Source organism: Vicia villosa, linkage group LG5 (assembly GCF_029867415.1).
Source record: "Vicia villosa cultivar HV-30 ecotype Madison, WI linkage group LG5, Vvil1.0, whole genome shotgun sequence".
In the NCBI taxonomy this organism is placed as follows: Eukaryota; Viridiplantae; Streptophyta; class Magnoliopsida; order Fabales; family Fabaceae; genus Vicia; species Vicia villosa.
The window spans coordinates 171,550,563-171,565,274 of record NC_081184.1 but is presented as its reverse complement, the minus strand read 5'-3'; positions in this window follow the sequence as shown (position 1 = coordinate 171,565,274).

Below are 14,712 nucleotides of genomic sequence, written 5' to 3'. Positions count from 1 at the left end.
TTCAATATTTTGATCATTAACTTCATGTTCTTATTAATATTCATTATTTTGATTAATAACTCCGTGTTCCCGTTAATATTCATTATTTTGATCAATAAGTTCGTGTTCCCGTTAATATTCCAAATTCGTTTCCGTTAATATTCAATATTTTGTCAATAACTCCGTGTTCCCGTCAACATTTATTATTTTTATCAGTAACTTCGTGTTCCCTTTAATATTCAAAATTTATTCCCGTTAATATTTAAAATTTGGATTAGTAACTTAATGTTTCCGATAATATTCAAAATTTTGATCATTAATTTTGTGCTCCCATTAATATTCAATATTTTAATCAATAACTTCGTGCTCCCGTTAATATTCAATATTTTGGCCAGTAACTCCGTGTTCCCAATAATATTCAATATTTTGATCAATAAACTTCATTTCCCGTTAATATTCATTATTTTGACCAGTAATTTCATGTTCCCCTTAATATTAAATATTTTGATCAGTAACTTCGTGTTCTCGTTGATATTCAATATTTTATTGAGTAACTTCATGTTCCCGTTAAAATTCAATATTTTGATCTATAATTTCATGTTCCCGTTAAGATTCAGTATTTTGATCACTGACTTTGTGTTTCCGTTAATATTCCAAATTTGTTCCTTTTAATATTCAATAGTTTGATTAATAACGCCATGTTTCTGTTATTATTCAATATTTTTAGCAGTAACTCCATGTTCCCGTTAATATTATATACTTTGCTCTGTAATTTAATACTCACGTTAATATTCAATATTTTGTTTACTAACTTTATGTTCTCGTTAATATTTAATATTTTGATTAATAATTTCATGTTCTCGTTAATATTCAATATAGTTTGATCAATAACTTCGTTTTCCCGTTAATATTCAATAGTTAGATCAATAATTTCATGTTCTCGTTAATATTCAATATTTTGATCAGTAACTTTATGCTCTCGTTAACATTCCATTTTTTATCAGTAACTTCATGTTTCTGTTAATATTCAATACATTTAATATTTTGATCATATATTTATAATTTGTTTTAAATTTGAAATAAAAATGAAACATATAAACAATATGATTTAGGTAAAAAAATCTGAAATTCAAAACATAAACAAATACTAATCATAAAAACCAAAACAAATTGCTGGTATATCGCAAATAGCGGGATACCCTTTCAGAATGAGCCTCCATTAAGATCTTCACTATATCTACAACAAAGAGAACAAAAATTATTGTAAACAAACACTATGAGTCTTGAAGTTGCCCATGATCAATCTTAAAGTCCAACTCATCTAAACTCTAATTTATAGTATAAAAAGAAAACATAACTGTAATTCCAATGGAAAATCACATGCACATCACAAAAGCACAGAAAACTCACCAGCATAACCTGTCGTGCTTGTGATAGCCATTCATTTTGAACAGAAATAATTTCAGCACTATTTTGGCATTTAGAGTAAGCCCTCAGTAATTCCCTGCAATGGTTAACATACTTCATATGATGCTGGCAAGTGATAAGAATGATATATTCGTTTCCAAAAAAGATACAAATTTATATTCAAGCAGTAGTGTCGTAATCAGTACTAACATAGTCACTGTAGCTATAATATAATACACATGAAGCAGGCTGGCCATCTCTACCAGCTCGTCCACATTCCTAAAAGGAAAAATATTGAAGTACATGTAAGCCGAAAGAAAGTTTTGAAATATTATAATGAAGAAATATTCTATCAAATTATATAATACAATTAATAATAACTATTTAATATAATTGATTAAACTCAATTTACAAATCAAATATAGTATTCCATCCCTATATAAAAATATTTGAATCAATAGTTAATTATTCCTATATATAAATATATTTTTTTTGGAATTATTTATAAAACTATTTAAATCAATTGTAAACTTATTCTAGTTATTATTCAACATTTAATTAAATGTGTTAATATCAATACCATATGTGTGTACCATATAATTACCCGTGAGTATCCGTAATATATTATTTTGTATTTGGATGGAATTGACTTCATTAAAGTTTTAATGGTAATATTTCAATTATATTATATATAGATAAATATATATTGATTATTGATGAACTTGACCCATTAAAATTTTAAATTTTATAAATGACAAACAAATTGTATGATTAATAAAAAATATCATACAATTTTGATATTATTTATTCATATATCACTTATGTTTCATTCTATTACTATTTATTCATACATTACTTATGTTTCATTCTATTACTATTTATTCATACAGTACTTATGTTTCATTCGATTACTTATGCTTATTGACACACATAGTTATTTTTAAATATGTTTTTAAGAAAAATAGTTAATAGATCTAATATATTTATTTTATTTAATAATCTCTAAAAAAAATTCATATATATATATATATATATATATATATATATATATATATATATATATATATATATATATATATATATATATATATATATATAACTTTCATATTTTATATTTTAAATAAGGCTTAAATACACTTTTAATCCCTGTAAGTTAGCGAGTTTTTCATTTTCGTCCCTGCAAGTTATTTTTTTTGGTTTTAGTCCTTATATTTCATTTTCGCATTTGTTTTAGTCCCAAAAATCAAAATCCGCAGAAAAATTTGCAGGAAGATCCACAGGAAACCTGCAAATTTTCTTGCGAATTTTGGCTTTAGGGACTAAACCTCAAGCAAACAGTAAGATATAGGGACTCAGACAAAAAAACTTACATGGACGAAAATTAAAACCTCGCTAACTTACAGGGACCAAAAGTGCATTTAAGCCTTTAAATAATTTAGTAGTATTAGTAAGAAATCTTATTAAAGTGAAAATAGAAAATATTAGTTAGTTTTTCTATACAAAGAATGACGATGGCACATGTTGTAATTTAAATATTTTGAAAATATACTTTTATTAACTATGTAAATAAAAAATTATTATATATTAAATACTTTTATTTTTACTAAATATTTAATATAATGTACATAAGAACCAAATATTATATAAATAAATTAGCCATAATTGAAAATTCTAGTAACACACGCTCGATGTCAAACTGGATGTTATGACATCCACAATTATGCAGCACAGATAGTAATAACATAACAGCATAAAACAGTAAAGAACACACAGAATTGTTTACCCAGTTCGGTTCAAACAACCTACTCTGGGGGCTACCAAGCCAGTGATGAAGTCCACTATCAGTAGTATCAATTCAAAGCTAAACTCCCCCGTTTACAACTTCTCACTTAATCACTACCTAATGACCCTTCTACCTAGGTTCTACCTAGATATAGAATATCTCTATTCCACTCCCCCTCAATCACAGTAGTGATTACACATAAACAAATAAACAATTACAGATAGAAGACACTCTTCAAAAACACACCTTGATCTGCTTAAAAGCTTCAATCAAGAGACACACACTCGTGCTTAAAAGCTTAGAGTGACATTACACACACACAAACTATTCCAAAGCAATCATCTAGGACAATTGCTTGGATCACACGAGACAATTACAGAACAACAGCTCTTCACAATACAAAATTTTATGTCTGCGTTCCAAAATAGGATTGCAGTCCTTTTATATGCGGTCTTGGGCCTTGGGCTTTTTAAGAAACAAATTAGGGTTAATCAAGTTAACCTAATTCACACGCCAATTGTCTGTTACAAAATGAGTTATCTGCAGAATCTTCTGAACGAAATAAGCAGCACTCAATAAAAGGTTTCCTAAACTGATAATTGAGATAAATCAGGAAACACATTTAATAAAAAAATAGCAGCTCCTGCTGTCACACACGGATGTCATGACATCGGTCATGACATTCACTACAAAACCTATATTAGCTTCACACATATGCAGCCTGCATAAGACAATATCAACCAGGTATGTTTTACCATTAATGCAGCCAACTTGAAAACACCTTCAATCTCCCCCTTTGGCAAATTTTTGGCTAAAACAACCCGTCACGCCATATCAGAGAAATACTTGCAGCGGACACAAGATAATCAAAACACAATAAAGCAAGCTAATACAAACAGACAACATACATCACCAGTATGCACACAGTGCTTAGACAAAACCAGACAAACAACCACAAGAGTAGCACAAGCACAAACAGATCAACACAAAAATAAGCAAATTAGTATTGTTGATCACACACAACCACCATTTTTGTTGTTCTGGGGTGACACATATTACTTCTCCCCCTGTTTGGTCATAAAAGTTGCCAAAGCCAACAAAAGTGTCTTCTCCACCTGTATTTATTTATTTATTTTTATTTTTTTTGTTATTGTCGACTCTATGGTTATTCAAGGATGCAGAGTCCCAACTTGCTTCGTAAGTTCTCAACCTGTGTAGCATCAAGAGTTTTTGTGAAGATGCCATTGATTTTGTTAGAAGCATTCTCGTCACTCTTGTTAGGATCATCTTTAATATGCATCATATGTACCATTCGCATACTTGCATCATTCAGGGTTCTTACAGGGTTAGTCCCTTCTGTATGAGTGTGTGGACAAGGTATTGTTTCAAGTATGATGAACCGAGATTGTTGAGGCATCTCAACATTGTGAGTTAGCTCTAAACCTGTTTCTGAGGGAAAATTGCACTCTATGATCACACTAGGGCTATTGTGGTGGGATGTCAGCTGAGAGTCCTCCTGGATATCTAGCTTATTGGCAATATCTAGATCAGTAGTTGACTTTTGCACGAGGTTCCATTTGTCCTCCACCTTGTTTTTGATGTAGTAAGGCATAGTTACGACATTCCACTCTATATTCTGGTGAGATACACCAAGGTGTGTCCAGCTTGATTTAAACCAGTTCAACAGATTTGTAGGAATCATACCTGTCATCAGCTTAGCATCTTCAGTTGTGATTACTAGAATCCTGCTCTCCTTGCTTTCTAGATCTTTCAAGTATGGCTGTGAGTTTAGTGCTTTTTCCATCCAAAATCTTGAGACTTGGTCTATCTCTAATGTCTTCTTTCTCAGGGGATCCTGACTGTCGATGGATACCTTCCTTGGGACACTGTTTGGAGCAGTGAATTCCCTTTGAATGATTCTTTGACTGTTTTCAGAAGAACATTCATCAATCCCGGATGCTTTGTTTGTCTCAATTTGCACAATTGATCTCTCAGCAAATTTTGATGTTAAGACATCTGTGTTGACATTGACATGATCTGCTGAGTGAGTCAACTCACTTCCTTCTACAATATCCTTCATGACTGTTTTGTTCTTGTTTGTAACTGAGAAGCCCCTATCCTTTTTGTGATGTTTGTTTCGCCTGGATTTCCTTTTCTTAGAATTTCCTGCTTTCTTTACAGTCTTCTCTTCATGTATGTGATAGCTTGAGTGATTAGCTTTTACCCACGTCTTTTGTTGCGATGGCTTCTCTTTAGTCAGGTTTTCCTATTGAGGTGTATTTCTATTGGAAGATTCCTGAGTTTCAAGGCAAGAGAACCTCAGGTGACCTAACTTACCACATTGATAGCACCTTTTGGCTGAGATAGGAGGGTGTTGTGCCTCTAGTTCTTCCTTCTTTCCCTTCTTTGTGTCTTGCACCTCTCCTTCTAGATCAATAATGTTCATCATGAGTTTTACTCTTTCTTCTTGTAACAGAGCATAGGCGTTTTCATACATCGTCAATCTCTTGCTTAATTCTCCATTTAGTACACACATCTCAGAGTATCCAATAGCTAGTTCTTTGCTGGTGAGTTCTTTAATATAAATCTCATCTTCAGACTCATATGTTTCTTCTATCAGGAATCTTTTCTGGAACAGGAGCTTCCGATTTGATGGTACTTTCTTGATCTTTTTCTTCATTTTTCCTTTTAGTCATGGGATAAGTAGTCAGTGACTTGGAATTTTTTGGCTCCCATAGATAACAATTATTCTCAGATCTGACTCCTTTCATGATTTCTTCTTTTTCTTTATTGGCAACTATGCACTCTTCTTTAGTGTAACTGACATACATTCCTTCATCACACAGTTGGCTGATGCTTATAAGGTTTGCGTTCAGTCCTTGTACAAGTAACACATTGTGTAGGTTAGGAACACCCTGACCTTCAATCCTGCCAATACCTTTGATTTCTCTTACATCTCCATCACCAAGAGTCACATAGTTGGATCCCTCAAGTTTGAGATTTACTAGTGAGTTCTTGCTTCTAGTCATATGATTTGAACAGCCACTGTCAAGGTACCAATCTTCTTTGGTGAGCATCTTTAGAGAGGTGTGTGCTATTAGAGCAACGTTATTAGTCATCCCTGATTGCTTCCTGTTGCAAGCATTATGTTCTAGTTTGACTTGATGAGTTTGGTCTGGGTATCCAAATAGTCTGAAACAGAACGGTTTAAATCTACCACAGTGATGACACCTCCATTTTTGGAATTTCTTCTTTGAATGCCTCCTTATGTTTCCTTGACGTTGTTGTGACATTTGGATTGACATCTGGTTAGTCACACAAGTCTTGGGTTCTGCCCTCCTGAGTACAAAGTTTAGATCTTCTTTAGCCACAAATCCCACTTCAGATTTGTCTCTTGTTCTTTGTCCAGATTCTAGAATTTCTTCTAGAGTATCAGACCCATTGTTCAGCATTTTGAAAGACTTGGTCATTTGATCAAGTTTGTAGTTCAACCTGCTTACTTCACTACTGAGGGAGTCTATGGTTGCAAGATGTTTAATCTTCTCAGTTTCTTGTTCTCTTATGATTATCTCTTGCTTCTCCACTTGTTTTCAAACTTCAGCATTCTTCATACACACCTTCTTATACGAGGAAGCTAGTTCATCAAAGGTTAGCTCATCTTCACTAGAATCATCATCAGATTCATAGATTCTTATTGAAACTGTGACATGTCTTGTAGTTTCTCTTTCTGAATCTGAGCCTTCATCAGACCAAGTAACAGTCAGTCCTTTCTTTTGCTCTTTGTGGTAGGTGGGATATTTAGCTCTAATGTGTTTGAATCCTTCACATCCATGACATTGCACCCCTTTCCCTAGATAGAGCTTCTCCTCAGCTTTGAATCTTTTGCTTGAGTCATAGGTCTGACTGATGTCATTGTAAGTGTTCTTGACATTGGGTCTGGACTTCTGATTAACTCTTTTAATAATTATGTTGAATTGTTTTCCAAGCATGGCTATGGCGTCTGATAAATTCTCATCACTTCCACCATTGCTTTCTTTTGGATTATCACCTGTGTTGGTGACAAAAGCGATGCTTTTGTTCTTCTTTTCAACAGGCTCATAGATGCTTGACTCAAAAGTTTGTAGAGAACCAAGAAGTTCGTCCAGCTTCATGTTACTGATGTCTTGAGCTTCCTCTATGGCAGTTACCTTCATATCAAATCACTTAGGCAGTGATATGAGGATCTTCCTTACCAGTTTTTCTTCAGTCATTTTTTCTCCTAAGGCTGATGAGTTGTTTGAAATCTCGCGGACATTCATGTAAAACTCATGAATGGTTTCATCCTCTTTCATATTGAGATTTTCAAACTTGGTGGTAAGTATTTAAAGTCTCGATATCTTTACCTTGGACGTGCCTTCATGTGCTGTTTTGAGAATATCCCAAGCTTCTTTAACAAGCTCACAATGTTGCACAAGTCTGAATATGTTCTTGTCAATACCATTGAACAGAGCACTTAGGGCCTTGGAATTTCCCAAAGCTAACTCTTCTTCAGATTTGCTCCATTGAGTTTCAGGAATTAGAACGGTGGTTCCATCTTCCAGAATTTTCTCAAGATGTTTCCATCCGCTTTCAACAGCTCTCCAGGCCTTGCTGTCCACTGACCTAATGACTGCTACCATACGAGGTTTCTAGTAGTCATAGTTAGAGCCATCCAGGATAGGTGGTCTGTTTCCAAACACTAACAGTTCCTTCTCCATAGTACCAGAATTTTGTTATCCCTAGATCTCACCCAGATGTAAACAGGCAGGGTGTCTGCTCTGATGCCAATTTAAAATTCTAGTAACACACACTCGATGTCAAACTGGATGTTATGAAATCCACAATTATGCAACACAAATAATAATAACAAAACAACATAAAACAGTAAAGAACACACAGAATTGTTTACCCAGTTCGGTTCAAACAACCTACTCTGGGGGCTACCAAGTCAAGGATGAAGTCCACTATCAATAGTATCAATTCAAAGCTAAACTCCCCCGTTAAAACTTCTCACTGAATCACTACCCAATGACCCTTCTACCTAGGTTCTACCTAGATATAGAATATCTCCATTCCACTCCCCCTCAATCACAATAGTGATTACACATAAAAAAATAAACAATTACAGATAGAAGACACTCTTCAAAAACACACTTTGATCTGCTTAAAAGCTTCAATCAAGAGACACACACTCGTGCTTAAAAGCTTAGAGTGACATTACACAAACACAAACTATTCCAAAGCAATCATCTAGGACAATTGCTTGGATCACACGAGACAGTTACAGAACAACAGTTCTTCACAATACAAAATCTTCTGTCTGCGTTCCAAAATAGGATTGCAGTCCTTTTTATATGCAGTCTTGGGCCTTAGGCTTTTTAAGAAATAAATTAGGGTTAACCAAGTTAACCTAATTCACACACCAACTGTCTGTTACAAAATAAGCTGTCTGCGGGATCTTCTGAACAAAATAAGCAGCACTCAATAAAAGGTTTCATAAACTGATAATTGAGATAAATCAGGAAACACATTTAATACAAAAATAACAGCTCCTGCTGTCACACACGGATGTCATGACATCGGTCATGACATTCACTACAAAACCTGTATTAGCTTCACACATATGCAACCTGCATAACACAATATCAACCAGATATGTTTTACCATTAATGCAACCAACATGAAAACACCTTCAATAATGAATCTACGTAATTAAAATAAATATATCATATAATATATATTAAAATATTAAAAAAGTATGATATCTTATTTGAAATTTGAAATTATTTATTTGTAATTTTATAATTATTTAAATTTTAATTAATGTTAATTATTATTTTATATAAAATACTCTTAATTATTTTGTAAAATTCACTACAATTAGATTACAAAGAATAGATTGTTTGTTTGGTGGAACCTCCTTACTTCGAATTTTACACCAGAATTATTCTTCACCATGATATGAATTCTTAAAACAAATACTTACAACTTACAACAAAAGATAAAGTAAAAACATATTATTTATGTAATTTAATTTAATACCAATACCAATAATGTGATAACTTTTTCATAATAGTAACTATGTATTTTTTATGAAGAAAATTCATACAATATATAAAGACAAATGATATGCCTAAAACACTTTATTTTTATAATAATAATTATGCATTTTTTATCAAAAAAATACATACAATATATAAAAAGCAATGATATGCCTAAAACACTTTATTAAAATATGTATCTAATAATATTTATCCTTTTGTTAAATGAGAGGTTAGAAATCTTCTAGCCATATGAAATTTGGTTTCAAAATTATGTTAATAAATTCATTATTTTGAAAAGTTTTAATTAAATAATTTTGAAGGAAATCAAGTGAGATAAATTATTTTTATAAATTTTTAATGATAATTTGATTCACTCAATTTTTAGTGATACAACATCAATATAATTGGAGTACTAAATATATTTGTAACGTATTTATTTTATACCAATTAAGATATTGATATGATTTTAATGTATTGATTTTATATCAATTAAATTATTTCCAACGTAATGATTTTAACGTATGAGTCGTTAAAAAGGCTTTTATATCTTACAAAATTAGATAATTTTCTCAAATCTAATAATTTAAAAATACATAAATCTAACCGTCGCTATAATATATGATGAATAAAACAACCCACTAAAATATGCATTTTGGTCTTGTAATTTTTAAAAATTAATAAATAGTTTTTAGAAACTAAATCATGCTATCACATATCATACGCTAACACACCAAAGATATAGACATATGAAGACACTTATTAAACCATCTAAATCTCAAAATTCCTCTCCATTTAAGTAGGTGCATCATATCAGAATATCTTCATTCCAACCTTTCATTTCTTTTTGTTATCTACCTCAGAATGTGTGATTGTTCCTATGGACAGTAGTGAGAAAAAAAATGAAAACAAAAAAAAAGTAAATCCATAAAATTTGATTAATTTTAATATCATATGATTGCCACTTACATTTTATGATGTAAATATCATTATTCATTACACAGTGATAGGTTTTGGACCACTAAACCAATCAATCAATAATATTTTCTCAATTTCCAATTTGAAGAACTGAAAATTGAAAATTGTAATTCTCTGGCCAATTGGAAAGTCAGTATGAATCACTTCTTAACAAAGTAAAATTTGATCAATAATTAAACAGAGAATTTACCAATGAAAACCGTAGCCTTATTCCCCTTTTTGATTTCATGTTATTCTTCGATCGCATATCTACCACTTTCAAACGGCCCATCGAAGAACCGAAAATTGTGATCCTCTGGCCAATCTATTAAACATTACGGAAAGATCGGATATCTACCACTTTCAAACGGCCCATCGAAGAGCCGAAAATTGTGATCCTCTGGCCAATCTATTAAACATTACGGAAAGTTAGTATGAATCAATTCTTAACAAAAGTAAAATTTTTGATCAATAATTAAACAAATAATTTATCAATGAAATATTGTAGGCACGTATCATATTCCCATTTTTGATTTCAGGTCACAGATCTACCACTTTCAAACTGCTCATTGTTGTAAAATGATCTTAACTTTCGTAAATTTAAGTAGAGGGATAATGAAGCGTGGAACCGTTGCAAAATATGGAATACAAGGGTTTCTGGGAACAATCATTGGTAACTGCATATTGTAAGTACATGTTAAATGAAATTAATGGGAAAGGTTTGGAAGGCAGAAGGGTTGGAAGTTATGGATCGAAGAATAGAAGGTAGAGGCTGCTGATGTGGAATATTGTGAAGACAGCAGTTGATGTGGACAGTCCCATTGATCAAGAAAAGGGAGACTTTTCTTATATGATAGATAGCATGATATTAAGTGTGTTGAGGACTTGAGGTACAATTAAATTAAATAAAAATTTATAAATGGAGAAATATTTTATATATTCTTTTAGGAATCAAAGAGTCAAAGTTCGTAAAGAAAACTGAATAGAAATAAATATATGGTGGAGTTCGGAGTTTCCAGCAAGCCAATCATAAACTTAAAAATATTTATATGCGGGAGATTACTCATAATAAATTATTAGTAATGATTGTTACTAGTTTAAGTATATTTATTTAATTTAGTTAATATTTATTATTTTAATCATTAATTAATTAAGTGTTTTTAATAAAATTTGAATATTTAAGTTTTACTTTATTCCATAATAATTTTCATGTTAATTTTTTATTTAGGAGGATTTTGACCTAATATAAGTTTTAGAAAATCAAATATGTTAGAGCGGTGAGACAATTTTGTGAGGAGAGAAAAAATGAGAGAAGTATTGAAAAATAAGGTTTATTACTGAATGATAAAAATTGAATTACATAATATTTATTTATACACAACTAACTAACTTGTATACTAAGTAACAAATCCTAAACCCTACTAACGTGATTTTAGGCTACACAACTTAGATTATATCACAACATACTCCCATGTAATCCATAAGTTGTCGAACACACGTTAATCATAGTCGATTTGAACTATTCCTAATTTCTTTCTCAAGGTTAGGAATCTCTTGATCTTCAATTTTTTGGTAAAAATCGGTCAATTGTGCTTCGTTTGAGCAATGCCTTACTTCAAGTTTACATCGATTTATCTTCTCCCTTAAGAGGTGAAATCTATCTTCGACATACATACTCCTTCCATATAAAACTCGATTCATTGCAAGATCTATGGTTGACTTGTTGTCAATCTGCAGCACCAGAAGTTTCTTTACTTCAACCTCTAAATTGCTTGACATGCACCATAAAATCCTGCTATATATTCAGTGTCACATGATGGCAATGCCACCACATGTTGCTTTCTCTAGCACTATGAGATTAGAGCACCAAATACTTGAAATAAATAACCAGTTGTGCTTCTTCAATCTTCTTTATCTCCACACAAATCAACATCTGAATAGCAAATAATCACAACTTCTTTTCCTTCACAACATCGTGAAAAATAATTCCACAGATTATCGATCCTTTTAAGTATCTCAGGATTCTTCTTGCAGCGTTCATGTATGACATCCTTGGTTCACTCATTTATCTGCTCACTAATCCGATTGAGAAACTTATATCAGGTTGAATGTTTCACACATATCTCAGAGATTCGACAATTTATTTGAACAAAATTACATCGACTTTGTCCTCCTCTTCATGCTTCTCCAGTTTCAAATTTGGTTCGACAGGCAAAGATGCAGGATTCGAATCATCCATCCTGAATCTCTTGAGCATCTCTTTGACATACTTTATTTGATGTAGCACCATACATTGCTTGGTAATTTGAAATTCCATGCCTAGAAAATATGACAAGTTTCCCAAATCCGACATTTCAAATTCCCTCATCATTAGTTCTTTGAACTTTAACAAGTTCTCCAAGCTAGTTCCAATTAATAACAAATCATCGACATATTAGCAGATTATTGTTATATTTTGTGCCACAATCTGAACATAGACACCTCATATTTTTATTTGACAAACCCCAATTTGACTAAGTATGAGTCGATCTTCTTGTTCTATGCTTTAGGTGCTTGCTTGAGACCATGGAGCATTTTATGTAACTTGTATAAATCCCTTCCTTCCTCTTGAATCATAAACCCAGGAGGTTGTGTGACATAGACCTCTTTATCTAAGGGACCATTCAAAAATGATGATGTCACATCTAAGTGAAATGTCGACCATCCTTGCTTTCATGCCAAGGTGACAATCAATATGAAAGTCTCCAATCTTGCGACAGTGCTTCAACTTGAATATCCACTTCACTTTGATATCTTTTGTGTGCGCTAGCAATTCGACTAACTCCCATGTGTTATTTCTTTTAATTGCTTGTAACTCTTCGACCATAGCTTGTTAGAACTTCTGATCAATATTCTTTATTTTGATGATAACATTATGTATGAATTTTGTATAAGACAATGTGGTACTCTAATCCTTTACGTTTTCCATTTCAGGAAAAGTATAAAAGAGTATGCACAAATCAGCGTTCAGAAGCACTGACCCAGAAGTTCTGTATGGCTTCATCAGAACATGGTTTGGCAAGACATCAGAAGATGGTCCTGCAGATTCAGAACATGATCTGGAAAGCATCAGAAGATGGCAGTCAGAAGTGAAAGCTCTGAAGCTCTGATGGTATCACGTTCAAAGCACTTCAAAGTCTGAAGACAGAAGTTGCTCTGCACCAAAGCTGAAGACTCTGATATTCAAATGTTAAATCTTCACAATCTGAGTCCGGAAGAAAGTACAAGATGAAAAGGCTATAACGTCAAATCTCTGACTAACAAAAGGAACGTTAGAAGCTACAAAAGGCAAAGTCAGTAAAAGCAGGAAAAGCATGGCTCGAGATATTTGACAAAAGTGTGAAACATTAAATGCAGCATTGTACTATTCACGCAAAGCATTAAATGCATCCCAACGGTTATTTCCTCCCAGCGCCTATATATAGAAGTTCCATTCAGAAGCAGCAAATAACAAAACGATGTCAAACTGAAAAGCAAACAAGAACTTCATCTTCAACCTCACAACTTTGTAATATCTTAGTGAGTGTTAAGAACTAGATCTTAAGAGAAATATCACAATTGTGATTATAGCTTTTTAGAAGCAATCTAAACTCTTGTAAACCTTTATTTTACATTGATTGTAAAAGGATTCCTAGAGTAATCAAGTTGTGATCTGTAGACTCTAGAATACTTGGAGGTTATCTAAGTGGAAAACCATTGTAATCAGTTGGATTAGTGGATTAAATCCTCAGTTGAGGTAAATCACCTTGTCAGGGGTGGACTGAAGTAGTTTGATTAACAACGAACTAGGATAAAAATCATTGTGTTCAATATTTTAACTACTAAGTTTTAAAGTTACACTTATTCAACCCCCCCCCCCCCCCTTTCTAATTGTTTTCACTCCTTCATAGCTGACTTCCACTATTTATTCTTTAAAGTCTCGCTATAGGTGATTGGTCCAACACCTGCAAGTAAAGAAAAATGAACTAATTCTCCATTTGGTGTTATCACCAGTCACTTCATAGTCTTGAAGTCTTACTGGACGAACTCTAGTTTTTAGAGGTCTTTGGCTTATGATAGTCACACCTTCTTCAACTTCAACAGTGTCGCGCATGTCAGCAACTACTTTGACTTAGACTTCGACTGGAATATCATCAATTTCTTCGACTTTGACTTCATCAATTTCTTCGTCGATGCCATAACTCATCAAAGGCTTGTTAATTGGATCACCACAATTCCAATCCCATACAAAATTTTCATCAATCACAATATCTCGACTCATCATGATATTCCCATTAATTGTATTAAACATCTTGTATGCTCTAGTTTTATGATATCCTACCAAAATTATAGGTTCCTTCTTGTCATCAAGTTTCCTTCTTCTTGTATCAGAAACATGCTTGTGACAAATAGAGCCAAACACCTTCAGATAACTCACTAATGATCGTTTGTCACTCCATACTTTTTTAGGAACCTTGTTCTTCATATTCTTTGTAGGACACATGTTCA